Source organism: Alligator sinensis, unplaced genomic scaffold, assembly GCF_000455745.1.
Source record: "Alligator sinensis unplaced genomic scaffold, ASM45574v1 scaffold250_1, whole genome shotgun sequence".
Lineage (NCBI taxonomy): Eukaryota > Metazoa > Chordata > Crocodylia > Alligatoridae > Alligator > Alligator sinensis.
In genome coordinates, this window is record NW_005841888.1 from 3,623,981 (window position 1) to 3,639,564 (window position 15,584).

The following is a 15,584-nucleotide window of genomic DNA, read 5'->3' on the forward strand; positions in this document are numbered from 1 at the left end:
TCGGCGATGGGAAGAAAGATCGATAGGTGATCAGTCTATCGATCAGCTAGCCGCAAGTCAGATCTCTTCTGAGGCACTCTGCAGCATGCTCAAAGTTCTTCGACTTGGGCGGAAGTCGCACGAAATTTTAAACGGCTAGTCAGCCATTTCCTAGCCGCCACGTGTGAATAATTTAGCACTGGCCAATAGCGGGACACAAATTTGCATTCGAATAGCGGGAACTCTTTGCACCGTGCATTTCTGTGCTGCAAAGAAGAAATGCACCCTGCAAAGAAGGCTGCAAAATTGGCGGGAACTCTCTTGCACCGAGGTTTCTCTGTGCAGCAAAACCCTCGCTGTGCAAGAGGCTCTCATGTGGCAAGAAAATCCCATTGTGCCAAGGCACCAAAAATCACTGGGTTGTGACACATTTAAATTGAAAAAGAAAGGGTAAAATGTACCTGACAAAGCAAAATATTAATATTACGCGGTATTAAGCTTTCTGTACTGACAATGTTTTGTGGGAAAGAGGAAAAACAGATCTCCTATGGTGAAACAACCAGTACCAAATAGATTCATAGATGCTAGTGACCTCAAAGGAAGGGACCTCAAAGGATCATCGAGTCCAACCCCCCGCCAGCGGCAGAAAAAGGTGCTGGGATCATGTGACCCCAGCCAGGTGCTTGTCCAGTCTCTTGTTGAAGACCCCCAAGATAGGGGATAGCACCACCTCCCTTGGAAGCCCATTCCAGATTCTGGTGACCCTAACCATACTCCAAGGCTAAGTACAGATATTTGGGGAGGTTCGGTGGTCATTTTGAACCCGATTTAATTTAAACTTAGCTTGTCCCAGTGCTGACCTTACACTTAGACAGGTCTCAGTGACCAGCAATCAGTCTAAACCCATAACTGTTCAGAAATATTGTAATGGAAATTTTAGCTAAGTTTCCTTGGTTTTGTCCTTCATTTTGCATCCAGGACATTCTTTACATGTAGCCCTTTTATTTTTAGATAGAAAGGTGCGGCCAAAATCTATAACAACAACAAAAAAATCATTCTGAGTGGGGAAGAATGGTAAAAGAAGTTCTACCAGGTAGTTAAGTACATGAAGATAGGTAGCAGTGGCAAATGGAATAAAATGAATCTTGAGTTCACAACAGGTAAATTGTGCCAGACTAAATTGAAATTTCCTGCTAGGGCTGGACTTGATGATCTTCGAGGTCCATTCCAGCCCTAACGTCTATGAAATACCATGCACATAAACTGGATTCTGCAATTTTTAGACTGGTTTAAGATAAACCTGGATATATGTAGTATCAAACTTATTCAATTTAGGTCAAACTGGTGCATTAAATTTCTGTATACTTTCCCTGCAGAGCCCCAGGGCTGGGAAAACCCAGCCACTGGACCCAGCCTTAGGGTTGCATTTTTAAATCCCACCTGCCCTGCACCAATCTACTATTTTTTTTACCCCTAGCCCCTTGCTCCCTCCTGTCCCTGCCACTCCCACAGACTAGCCACCCCTATCAACCCCCATCCTACAAGCCACTCTGGGTGCAGCCGCTTTGTTCAGCATTTACTGCTGAGCTCAGCAAGTCCCAGTGGAGGAGGGGCAGGAGGAATGGGGTTGTACCCCCCATGGCGGGGAACCTCACCCAACTCATGAGTCTTGCCAACCTCCCCACCCCACCCATGGGTAGCACCAGCCCCACCCCCTAATGGGTTGCACGCCCCTTCTCCCCAACCCATGGCAGACCCCTGATCCCCTCCAGGCTGCGGTCCTCCCAATCCCCCTGCTAGCCCCACTATCCTGACTGACCTGATATCAGGCAGCCATTTTGATCCAATTTAACCTCCCCCTAATGCCCCCAAATGTCTGTACTTAGCACAAGGGTGATAACAAAATCCCCAGAAGGATTAAATATTCTACAGTATTTATGATCCTGACATTATTTTCCTACCCAGCCTCAGGCAGGTAGTATAATCTCCCAAAGTATGAACCTTTATATCTATTATCAAATTCTTATTTGAGCTAAAGAAACTGCTAAAATAACAGGTTTTAAAATGTGCTGCTCTTCTTCTTTGTGCAATCTCCCTAGTACAAGACCTTGTGAAAACTCGGAGCACCTGAACAATGTCCCTTTATACATCTCTACTTGATCACGTCTTGTATCATCCATTTAAACTATACTCCTTACACATTCAAATTTCTCTTCACAGGGAGCTTCTTAATGCCTCTATTTACAAAAACCCCTTTTTCTCTTTGGTAGTTTGTAAATTGGGGTGGCAAAAACGAACATGGTACCTTCAGGTGAAAGCATGCCATAAAGGTCTAAGAATATTTTAAGTGTGAATCCTGAGCCAATGCAGAGCCCACGTGATCTTGATGGAATCCAAGGTGTGTGTGTCTTCCCCCATAAAACCCACTGTAGGGTTTTAATTTGTAAGCACTTATACTATGCATATCCAACTCACACATAACCCGGACCATTCATTGCCAACTTAAAAATCTAGCAAAAGAACAGGGGGATTTTGCAACTGGACTGATCAAAAGAAAGAACAGGAAATAAGACATCAAAAAACCCTCTGAGTTGCAATATGAAAAATTAGTTACATACATCATCAAAACTATGATCTCCATAGAAAAAAGGCATGAAAGCAATCGTTGAGCAACAGCTGGTGGATGTGGTATACAGCTTCCACTTTACACAACAGGGTAAGAAAGGAAACTAGAAATTCTTGATATCTTTTTAAGAATGCCAGGGAAAGCCATCAGAAAGAGAAAGGCAAGAAAGGAAGCAACAGTTAGTTTTGCAACCTGCATTACAAAAGAAACCAAATAAAGAAAAAAGTAAAGAGAATAAAAGTCAGCAGGAAAAGGCTTGTAGAATCCTAGAGAAACTTGTAGAAACAGAAGACATAGATACATACCAAACAGAAGAGGCTCAAATGTTAACTTTAGGTTTGGGGTTGTGATTATATCATCTAGCATCATTTCTTAAGGGAGCAATATCAGCCATCTTCAATGATCCTCTCTGCTCTGACAGCACATTTTCCTCTACTCCCACCTCTCAGATTCTCTTTGATGCACAACAATGTATCAACAAAACATAAGAACCCCAAAAATTCCCCCAAGAGTGATACTGGTGTGATTCTTGTAAAAAAAGAATGGTTAATACTTCTGGGCAATTGGAGAGATGGACATCTGGGGGAATGACCGCCTTCACCCCTTTGATATCCTTTTGAATCCTGACCAAGAGTTGCTGGGAAGGTTTATTAGGAGAGTGCAAGCACCACAATTCCATGTGGCTAGTGAATGAACAAGCAAAATGAAGAGGGCTCTTTGTACCCCACCAGACACATCTAGCTCATAATGTGAAAGAAGTGATCAGACCAAATATGGGATAATGTGGAAATTTCTGTTCCCTTTATTGGAGGCCAGGAGCCATGGGAATGACCTGAGCCTTGTTAATGTAAGCTCCGTTTCCAGTTCTAGAGCTTGCTGAGAAATTGGGGTTACTGTTCTGTCACACTCAGCATTGAAAGGACTCCACCTGTGCTTCACTGCAACCAAGGGCTGCAATTTTCAGGGAGCTCATATTTAGAGAAATTAATATCTACAATGTAGGAAACATTTCCCTCCTCTTTATCTTCTGCTTTGGTTGAAGCAGCAAAAAAAGCCACAGTGAGTTATTCATCTGGATGAAGTCTTGCATACCTGTTGATTAGAATTAGCTTGACACCATCAATTCCAATGTTTAAAGTTTCTGGATTTGTTTCAGTTTTGAATCAAAATGGCAATAACACCATACAAGTATTGTTGGTAACTGGAATGTGTCAAAACAAGCCTTCCAATAGAAAAAGTCATGTTTTCAATTAAGGTCTGTCACTCTCCTTCCAGAAGCAATCAGACCATCTGCTATAGACCTTAGAAATCTTCCTGTCAAACTCTGTCTAGATAGATTAATCTCTGTGGAACGTTTTCGCCTTGAAACAGCAAGATATAAATAATTTTCATTAGCTATCTCCTGTTTCTGCACAGATCCAGTGTAGATTCAGAAGAATAGCTTGTAGCCATAAAAAATAATAGTTTTAATTTTAGAAAGACAAGTCTCACAGAACCTTCAGGCACTTCTAAAGACCATTTATGTTTACAAAAGGAAGAAAATAAATAGGCATTTATCTACCTGCTTAGCAATCTATCAGAGGAGTTGACAAAAGACAGGCAATCTGCTACTCTAAAAAGTCAGTGGAATAAGGGGAAAAATGAGTCCCCTCTTCTCCTCCCCACACAACAATCAGTGGGGAAAAAGAGCAGCAGAGGGAAGATAAAGAACCTTGCTCCAGAGAATATGGTCCTGGATGTGAAAAGTCAGCAGGTAAATGGAATTAAAAAAAGACAGAATGGAAGGAAAACTGGAGAAGGAAAAAACCCAAGAACCCTCAACTTCATTTTGTGTGATTGTATATGAAGGAAATGACATTGAGCAGGCAATTAAAGGAAACACTTGCTTTTAATGATCTGCTATCTGAACATAAAATATTTCAGAAAACAACCCTATAAAAATTGAACAAACCACAATTATTTACTGCACTTCTAATACTCAATTTACAAACATCCATAAAACCATCTTCCTTGAGGAATTTACTCCTGTAGTTATAGGGAACTCCTATTTCATGAGATCAAGGAAATGTGATAGAGCACTTAAAAACAAAAAAACAAAAAACCTACCAGCATAATTTTAAATAGTTACCACATAACGGACACTAAACTGACTCGAATTTTTTCCCCCTGCAGAAACCCAAGTTTCTAGGGAAAACATTTAAATTGTTTTTGTCAAAACATTAATAAGCAAACATTTCAACCAAAGCCGACCACATTTCAGCTCTAAATAGTCACTGCAGTGCTTCACAGGAACTGAAGTTCAAGTACCTTGTGTTCCCAGTCTCAACAGGCTAGGCTCCCTGGTTGGACTGTTCCCCCCTGATGCACATTGGTCTCCATACTTGGGGTGGGATGATGGAGCATTATTGCCCCTGGGATATCAGGAAAAAATTGTTTTCAGCTAAAAAAATGTTTTTAATTTTTCAGCCATTGCATTTTTGATTAACTATTTAAAATATCTGCTTTCATCAGAAATATTAAGGAAAAATAAATCTTTAACTAAAAACTAACATTTATTTTTAAAAAGTTCAACAAAAGTTTTGAACAGCCCTTATAAATCACACTGAACGCTTCTAATGACCGAGTAGTCAACATATGCTGAAGCTCCTATGAAAAGCACAGTTCCTCCTTGAGGGTAGGAAAGCTCTCAACTGTCTTGTATCCTTTTTTTGGAAGCCTGATAATCTGGAACACAGATGAACCATCTCAAAAAGGTCATACTGCCAAACAAATCAGGGATATATCATATGTATTGTACTAGAGAGTGCAGATCTTGCAGAGGGGGTGGTGATGATGACTGTAGCAATTAGCACCACCTTAGGAGCCTAAAGGGCAGTTTAGTCATCAATCAGTCTGACAATTTCTCCAAACAACATTTGTAGGCCCACAAATGCAAATACAAAATTAAGTTATCCAATGTCTCTGACAGTCACTGTTAGGCTAAACATTCCCAGGCTTGTCCAGCTCACAGATTACTGCCTCATGCTCCTTATCCACGTGGGAACAAATGACACTGCCAGGAGCAATCCAGACAGGGTCATGAGTGACTACAAAGCTCTGGGAACTGGGACTCAGGTAGTTTTTTCCTCTGTGCTCCCTGTTGCAGGCCACGGTCCAGGATGGCCGATCTCTTAGATAGGGCTTTAAACCAAGATTGCAGGGGGGTGGGGAAAGGCTAACTGGAGCCTACCTGAGGACCAATATACAGGAAAGCTCTATTGACAGTGAAACCAAGCAAGCCACTCTTACAGGAGCTAACAAAAAATCCCCCCTTCAACACAACAGGTGGCCAGTGACCTCAGTAGAAGGACTTAGGTGCCTGTACACCAATGCCAGAAGCATAGGGAACAAGCAGGAACTAATCCTCCTCCTTTCCACTGGGCACTACGATCTAGTAGGGATCATGGAGACCTAGTGGCACTCCTCTCATGACTGAAGCATAGCCATAAAGGCTTACATCCTTCACAGAAGAGATCAGGTAGGAAAGAGAAGTGGGGGTGTTGCCCTCTATGTGAGGGAGCAGTACACCTCCCTACAGGTTGATGTCAGCCCCAAAGAAGAACAGTTTGAAACCCTCTGGGTCAAGTGTCGGGGCAGGGGCGGTGAGAGAGACCTGACTGTAGGTGTATACTACAGGCCACCTAACCAAGGGGAGGAACTTGATCTAGCATTTGCCCATGAACTAATGGAGGCTGCACATGCATGGGACATGGTTGCCATGGGTGACTTCAATTACCCAGACATCTCCTGGGAGGAGTGCTCAGGCAGCTCAGAATGATCACGATCCTTCCTGACCAGCACCAAAGAGCTTTCTTTTTTTTTTTTTTTTTTTTTTTTTTGACTCAGGAGGTGCACAGACCAACTAGAGGCACTTCTTGACCTGGTCCTGGTGACCAACTTAAACATAGAGGGCAGCCTAGGCGATAGTGACCACGAAATCATTACGTTCATGGTCCGTTGCAAGGCTGACCAAACAGATACCAAGCTCGAAGTCTTAGACTTCAAAAATGCAAATTTTAATAAGCCGAGGTCACTAGTAGCAAATGCCCTGAGAAACTAAGGACCACAGGTAAAGGGAGCATGAGAAGAATGGTCCATTCCCTTGTGGACAAAAAAAGTTACAGAAGGGTCAAAAAAACCCTCTTGGCTAAGCAGGGAAGTTGCAGCACTCCTACAGAAAAAGAAAGAGGCGTACAAACAATGGAAACTTGGGACAGCCTCTAAGGAAGACTACTTGACAATGGTCCACACTTGTAGAAACCAGATTAGGCAAGCTAAGGCAGAAACCGAAGTAAAACTAGCTACAAGAATCAAAGACAAGAAGTCCTTCTTTAGCTACATAGGGTGTAAAAGGAAAACTAATGGGAGCGTGGGGCCGCTGCTCAATACCTCAGGATACCTGGTCACTACCACTCAGGAAAAAACAGAACTCCTAAATGACTACTTTGCCTCGGTCTTTCACAAGACCAAGCGGAACAACATGCCAGGTAGGGCATCAAGAAGGATGTTGATTGTTTCAAGAAGGATGTTGATAGACTCAAGAGGGTCCAAGAGGAGGGCCATTCATTTGGTTAGGAGCTTACAGGACAGGCCCTGTGGGGAAAGACTGAGGGACCTGGACCTCTTTAGCCTCCGCAAGAGAAGGCTCACAGGTGATCTTGTGGCCGCCTACAAATTCATTAGGGGGACACAGCAAGGGATTGGAGATGCTGTGTTCACAAGGACGCCTCTTGAGGTAACAAGGAACAATGGTCAAAAACTTACAGAGAGCAGATTTAAGCTAGATATCAGGAAAAACTTCTTCACAGTAACGGTGGCCAAAATTTAGAATGGGCTTCCAAGGGAGGTGGTGTTCTCCCTAGGCAGGGGGTCAGACTCAATGATCTGTTGAGGTCCCTTCTGACCCTAGCATCTATGAATCTATGAGAACAAGCAGGGCGGGACTGACACTGTTCCCACCATTGCCACAGAACTGGTGTAATTAAAAAATTAGATGTATATAAAAAAAACCAAAACAAAAAATCCAGCAGGACCAGATGAACTCCACCCAAGAGTGCTGCAAGAGTTGGCCGAAATAATTGCAGAGCCCCTGGTAAAGATCTTTCAAAAAATCATGGGCCTCTGGAGAAATCCCAAAAGACTAGAAGAGGGCCAATGTTGTGTCCATCTTCAAGAAGGGGAAGCATGAAGACCCGGGAAACTACAGGCCAATTAGCTTAACTTCCATTCCAGGGAAAATCCTAGAAACATTCATCAAAGAGGCTGTGTGTGACAAACTTGCAGAAGGAATGATACTGAATGACAACCAGCATGGCTTCGTTGCAGGCAGGTCTTGTCTGACCAACCTCATTTCTTTCTATGATCAGGTGACTCATCACTTGGACGAGAGAACAGCGGTTGACATCTTATATCTCGACTTCCAGAAAGCCTTTGACCTGGTATCCCATGAGATACTAATCAGAAAACTGGAAGATATCGGGCTCAACTGTGGGACCGTCAAGTGGGTGTGAAACTGGTTGCGGAGTAGGACACAGAGTCCAAATGAATGGATCAGTGTCATCCTGGCGAGATGTGGGCAGTGGCGTACCCCAGGGGTCGGTACTTGGCTCAGTGCTGTTCAGTATCTTCATCAATGACCTGGATGAGGGGTTGGAAAGCCCATTGGCCAAGTTCACGAACAATACCAAAATATGGGGTTGCACAGACACACCCACAGATAGGCTGCAGATACAAGCAGACCTAGACAGGCTGGCATGTTGGGCAGAACAGACCCAGATGAGGTTCCACGTAGAGAAACGCAAAGTGCTGCATCTGGGAAGGAAGAACCCCAGCACACCTACAGGCTGGGCATTGCTAACCTGACCAACACTACAAATGAAAGGAATCTGGGGGTAACAATAGACCCCAGCATAAATGAGCCAACAATGCAACGCAGTAGCCGCTGAAAAGTAGCCGACACAGAGCCAATAAAATTGTGGAGATGCATTGGAGCTGTTACTCCATGCTAGGAGATTTGCTTCTATAGGACACTGAATTATGTCAACAAGCGTTTTCATTTTTGGCAGCAAATGTTTGTGGTTTAGTCCAATGATTGATGTCAGGATCTTTTATACAGTATTTTCTACATCTGCTTTTGCTGAGTCTCTTCAATTCTGCTTATTCTATGCCAATTTCATGGTGTTCCCATACAGTGCGCATTTTTTGATCACCTAGAATTTATGTATTTATTTTTGCAAAGGTTACCACAAGTTGTCTCATCTTGTAGATTTTACATCTGCCACACTTAAAGAAAGTGATTTTGTTGGGAGCACTCTTGGGTGTTGCGAGCCATGGCTGATAAGCCAAAACACAGTTCTAGCAACCAGTAAAAATATCCTGTACTTTGCTCAGAAAATACATTAGCTCCCCAAGTTATTGACTTAACTAGGCATCAAAGCAATCAGCCCTGTGACAAACTGAGAAATATTCATTATGTGGATAATGTACATGTGTCTATATGTATGTGTGAAATGTTACTTGCTCTGAATTTCAATCAAATGGCTTATTAGAGGACAAAAGCAGAAAAGGCAAAACAATAATACAGATACTCATCTGTACCAAAGCAAGGGAAGCTATCAGTTGAGGAATAACCTCTCCATGGCTCCATCCAGGCTAAAACATTTTACTCCTTCCAGGGCTAAACTTAGGATCAAGAGAAGCTACTAAACCATTACAGCACCCTGGCTTTGAAAAGGGAGAGAGTTTGAGTTGAGGGAGGATGACCAGGGAGAGCTGGTGACCACTGATAGGAATGCAAGGAACCAGTCAGATTGACAAAGGGTCCTGGCCTGCAACAAGTAGCCTTGGTGCTCACATTACAGCCTAAGTCACAGCCACTAAGCAGCTTCAGTGTCACAGCAAATGGCTAACACCCATATAGTCCCTCAGTGGAAAGTCTTCCACATACCTGGATTAATAGGCCTGCTGAATATCACAGCTGGAAATCAGGGGGGTTATAAACCAGAAACCCAGCCAGGGGGTGGGCCATGCTACTTGAAAGCGAGGTGGACACACAGGAATGTCACTTGAGATGTAAAAAGCAACTGGGGCTCATAGTAGAGGTGATATCTTTCATTAGACCAACAAGATTTTTGCAAAAAAAATTCTTTAATTGCAAGCTTTTGGGCACAAACACGCTTCATCAGGTTTCAGAGAAAAGATGGTAAAAGTCCTCCTGGGTAGAAATTAAAATTCATATTTCACAGGATTTCACAGAGGAGTCAAAAAATGGAATACTCACTCCTCTGGGCAGACAGTTCTTAGCTGATGGGCATATTCTCAGCTGTCTTGTGGGGCTTTGTGGTGATGCAAATTACCTTGAGCAAAGGCAAATCTCAGATTACAGGTGGTTAAAATTGCTTCCTGCTTGGGAAATTATGAAGATTTTTTTTTAAATGGCTAAAATTCAATATCTTCCATGTGTCAGGTATCCAGGCTGTAGCCATATAGGATATCATCTCTACTATAAACCCAATTGCTTTTTCCTCTAGACCAGTACAGCTACAACCTGGATTAAGAGCACCGAGGTTAAGACCACATTCACCAGTACTAATGAAGAAAAACTTGGCTAAATCATAGCAACCAAATATCATAAAAAATTATTTCCAAAATAACAAGCTATCAGACTAATACTTAAAAAAACAAACAAACAAACAAACAACCCCCCGCCCCCCCAAGTCTAAACTAGAATGGGTTAAGAAAATAGTTTTTAAATGCAGGATACTTCACAGAAATGCAAAAATCTTTTCTGCATGATAACTTTTATTAGACCAACTAGGAAATCTCAGAAAAGCATTTCTGAGCCAAGACTTCTAGATTTTTGCATTTCTTTTTCTCTCAGACCAACACGGCTACCAAATACATCCCTGAAACATGGAAGATCCTGAATTTTAGCTGATTTTGGATTTTAAATTTCACTGCAGAATAAGAATTATTTTTACCCTCCCTGCCTGCCATATGACCTCCAGCGAAGAGATTTTTAACCTCCCTGCCTGCCATATGACCTCCAGCGAAGGAATCCTACCTGATCTACACAACAAAGAACAACTCAGAATAACTCATAAAGACACTTACAGGGACCCAGAGGGACAGATTTCCATTTCCAGCTCCGTCTGTGCAAAAATGAAGTTTATTTCCTACCTATGGGGACTTTTTACCATCTTTATTTTTCCCAGAGCCTGATGAAAGGCATTTGAGCCTGAAAGCTTGGAGAAAAAGATTGGTTTGGTTTTTTTTGAGATTTCCTACCTGGTCTAATAAAAGGTATCATTTCTGAACCAAGAGTTCTTCTAGATTTCCGATTTATTTTTGTCTCAGACCAACACAGCTACCAAGTACTTAACATGCACTTCACATTACTTAGAAATATTGAATAAATTTAAAAAATATGGACAACTGAAATACTTCTGACTTATTAAACCACAATGAAGCTTAATATTAGTAATATTATCTAGAATAATTTCCATCTGAAGAGCAGAAAAAAAGGTTACAATGGGTTTAGCACAGGAAAATGATACTTACAGGGAGTTTTGCTCCAGGTTATTATATTTACTGCTTTTTCATGCAAGTCAGTTGTTTATAAAGGAAGAGGATACTAATTTCCACAAGGAAAAAACCTCTTTGGATATCTATGTTCAAGAATTTGGAGTCTCACCCTGCTACATATAATAAATTGACTAAGGCAGGCAGAGGTATAAAACTAGTACTTCATGCACATCAAAAAAGTTGCTTATGCTCACAATAAATACTGCCTCAGTGTTTAATAAGATTATTTAATTTCTTTTCATCAAGAAACAACAAAATGTGATGGCTTCAAGGCTAAGCAACCATGAGTTTGGGAGATATCTTGTGACTTTCCCACAAAAGGGAAGGAAGTAGTGCTCAGTAGGCAATTTCTCCTGGAGGGTTATGGTTGGCAGGAATGTCAGCTTTACAGTTTGCTACCTTGGGAGAAAGCATAGTGGTGATAAGTGTCAAAACATGCTTTGGTTGTAGGGAGACGGAGTAAAGGACAGTAACCAAACAAACAGAAGAGAACATTTCAGGAATATCATTTGAGCTGCAGGTTCTTTTGACACAAATTATTTTAGCTTTGGAATTATAGCCTACATTTTCTTTAAAAAAATAAAATAAAATAAAAAAGGACATTAAGCACTGTTTGTTGTACAACTGAACATATTGGTTTCTTCTGTCACTAATACATTTGTTGCATCCAAGAGCAAGCATTGCCGTGTTGAACACACAGATTAAAAAATAATAATAATAATCCACCACAAAAAACAGACCCTATCCATAAAACTGAGCAAAAAAATTTAGGCAGATAGCACATTAGGTGAAAAACACACTTGGAGGGAGCAGCTGCTACATTTGGCAAATACCAGAGGGTTCAGCTGAAAAAAAATGAAAATGTCAAAATAGTATTTAATTTAGGAAAAGTCAACGTTCTCTTTCAATGTTTCTGAAACAACACATTTCAGCTTTTACTTTCACAACTGACCAAGATTTTTAAAAATTAAGAGGGTTAAATAATTCAAAACTATTTCCTTTCAGCTTGAAACAAAAATGCTTTGGATTGATACAATATAAAATTGGGAGAGGGGATGTATTTAATTTAGACAGAAAACTTAAAAGTTCTGTTTTGGGTCAAAAAAATTACCCATTTTTCCGGTTCAACCACAGAATTGGCTTTATGTAATCAGCTCTTCTGAGAAAAGTGTCAGGTGATGTCTCAACATAAATGACATGCTGTTCTACCAGCTGAAATGGGAGAAAGAGAGCTATTCTCTTTCTGAAGAGATTATTTAACATCTGATGCAGAAGCAAAGCCTGGGCATGACTCACTAGTGTGGACCCTTATATGCATTCAGAATCCCACTAACAATAAGTGGGCCTCTGTACTGACAAAGGAGCTTATTCCAGGCCAAAACAATCAGACCTTTTGCTCTAAACCATTTTATCCTTTATAAGTAACAACAAACTTACATATTACTATAATGCTTTGAATAACTATAGAGTTAAACCTTACACTTAGAAGGTCAGAAGCCCATACTACAAAACCCATTAAAGAAATCTTGTGGCAGTTCTGTTCTAGATTTACAAGACAATCACTATTTGCATCATAGTATCTAGCTAATACATTTAGCCATAAGGGTTACTAATCTGGTTTTAAAATGATTATGACCTTAGGTATGAGCCAAATACTACTCAGTTGCACTGTTTACAGATTAGAAGCATGGGGCTAGAAGGGACCCTTGGGTTATTTTGTTCAGTTCCCTGCTATTATAAGGCAACCACATCACATAATCCTGATCATAAATTTAAAGAGTTGCATTTTATAAATCAGTAAGGATTCTTGCCCTACTGCTCCTGTTTGAAGATGAAGTCCAAGAGTTACTCTAGATTGCTCATACAGGGTGAAAGCAGTAATTTAGTTACAGCAGAGTAATCTGAGAAATACATTGTGAGTCAATATATTAAAAACCCCCTAAAGTACTTCCAACTTCAAAAGTTTTTCAAATCATTTCATAATAGAACTATCTGCAGCCTCTGCTAGTATTAGGTCAGGTGCCACAACCCCTATTATGTTTTACCCAGTCAGACTGGTTTTCACCTCCAGGACTTGCAACCAAACAGAATTCTCTCCCAGAGACCTGAGGAAGTGTACTGTGATACCTGAAAGCTTGCCTATGTCTCTCAACCATGCAGTTGGTCCAATAAAAAAATATCACTGACAAGAATACTTGTCTCATTTCCTAGACCATCATGGCAACATCATTTTGACACTACCAAAACACAACTACCCTAATTCTAAAATAAAAACATTTTTCCTTAGCACTGAATAGCTACAATTTAATTACATGCAAAAGTAAGCAGTAGCACATTCTACATAAGGCCAAATATGACATTTTACAGTTTTAAGCATCTTTCTATCTCTAGACTGATGGTGCAGTAGTTAGGATTGTTAGTAGTTTCAAAATGATTAGATCTATTTGTCCAGATACAATTCACTTCCTCAGAAATAACACTGTAAGACATAAGAAGATAGATCAGTTTAAAAAAATGAAAAGAAAGATTTACATACCTGGGTTTAACAGCAGCAAACAGACACAGAGTTTTACAAATCTACTTTAGGCTATACGCCAGAGTTGATGCAATTTGGATCTCTTGAACACCATACCCATGTAGCAAGGCTGTTTTTCATCTAGAATTGATACCAGCAGGGTAAAACAAATAGTTTACAATAATGGTTCTAAAGTCATCATTACACTCAGAAGCTTTGCTTTTTGTACCGTAATCTACAAAAGCTACCAGCACCACACAAACACCACAACCCAACTAATTACTTTCAGCTGTTTGTCATGTGGTCTTGCTGACTGATCAAGTGATTTCTTTTCCTCCTTTCACAAACTGAGCAATCGATTTAATTAAAATTATCCTTTACCAGGTAAAAAAAAAATATATCAAAACTTTGCTTAAATCAGGGACCAAGTATGTTCACTTGAATAAGAGTGCCTTTTATTTAAAACAAACAAACAAACAAAAATACCAAAACTGCCAGAGCACCCCCCCCACCATGAATATGTTTTCACAGATATTTGTAAATGGGATGCCAAAGGTATGGCTTTCCTTTCTTTAAAAGGCAAAAGAGTAAAAAACTTAATGATGCAGGACATTTGTGCAGGAGGACACTAACCAATTACTCTCTACCACACAGTGCAGAATTATCTGCAAAAACCTCACTTCCCATGCTTAACAGACCCTGCCAGGATGGCTGCGTGGGCAAACCCTTGTTCTACACAGTGCAACAAGGTACTGTATGGTTGCAGGAATTTACCTGCAAGGGATTAACTGAAGGATTAGGGTCCTAATAAATAAATGTTCTTAAATGTGAACAAAGAAGCTTTTATCCATGATACAAAGTTGAAAAGGATTGTTCCTAACACTAAAACCTTGGTTTAAATAAAAATTGAAAAGTGCAGACTATAAACCATTTACTTCTATTTCTTCTCTCACACAGTACAGACTATTCTGTATCGGAGCCTTTATATACAGAAATCACTGCCTCTCGAAAAGCCATTCGGTAGGCTACTTAAGAGTTATCACACAGCATTAGAATGATTTAAAAAGAAAATATTGGGTCACACTGATCTGCAAAATTGTCAACAGAATTCTGCTGGCCATAACTGCTGGCTCACATGGCCTACCATTGTATGTGACAAAGGGAAGGAACATTTGTTCCCTTTTGCGAGTGGCAATTTGCATTAGCCTCCTACGTGCATTCTACCACTCTCACTGAATGACCCAATCCTTTAGCTCAAGCATGAAAAAAAAAAAAAAAAAAAAATCACAACTTTGTAGGCCAGACCCTATTCCACGTATTGGTTGTCAAAGCATAATCCTACTCTAGAAGTTGAAAAACCATTAACACAGGGGTCAACAACCTATGGCACTGGAAGCCATAACAATTAATGCTGCTATAGCTCCCCTAGTGCCACATTTATGGACCCGACAAGAGCCCCCAGGCTGGATGATATGGTCCTATGTGCTGGACTCAACCCATAGGTTCAGAGACTGAGCACCACCAAGGTAGGCATTGCCTTTGTTTACTCTAGAAAGAGCAGCCATGCAGAAGGGTTTCACCCACAGTGGTCCAAACAGCATGGAGAAAGGATTAGAGGGGCTAGGCCAGGGGCAGGCAAAGTCTGGCCCACAGGCCAGATCTAGCCAGCACTGGACTCCATTTCCCAGCAACCCCTGCCCGCCTAACTGCTCCGGGGCTGGGTTGTGATCTTGCAGAGGTGACAGCATGGTCCAGAGCCAGGGCAGAGCCATGATCTGCAGCTCAGGCGTGGCTGGTGAACTCAGACTGGTGGGGCGGTGAAGTTTCTCACAGGAATGGGGG

General features: G+C 41.1%; 1 protein-coding gene across 6 annotated transcripts in view; it reads right to left on the reverse strand.

Moving 5' to 3' along the window:
* Nucleotides 1–15,584, reverse strand: part of RAB27A (RAB27A, member RAS oncogene family) — a 78,411-nt gene that overhangs the window by 28,571 nt on the left and 34,256 nt on the right. The window contains exon 1 of one of the 6 annotated variants that reach the window (XM_006017958.3): nt 13,764–14,218. The exons of the other annotated variants lie outside the window; for them this stretch is intronic. The gene's annotated coding sequence lies outside the window, so the exon portion shown is untranslated. Of the gene's footprint in view, nt 1–13,763; nt 14,219–15,584 lie in introns of those variants that run through there. 6 annotated transcript variants of the gene reach the window in all.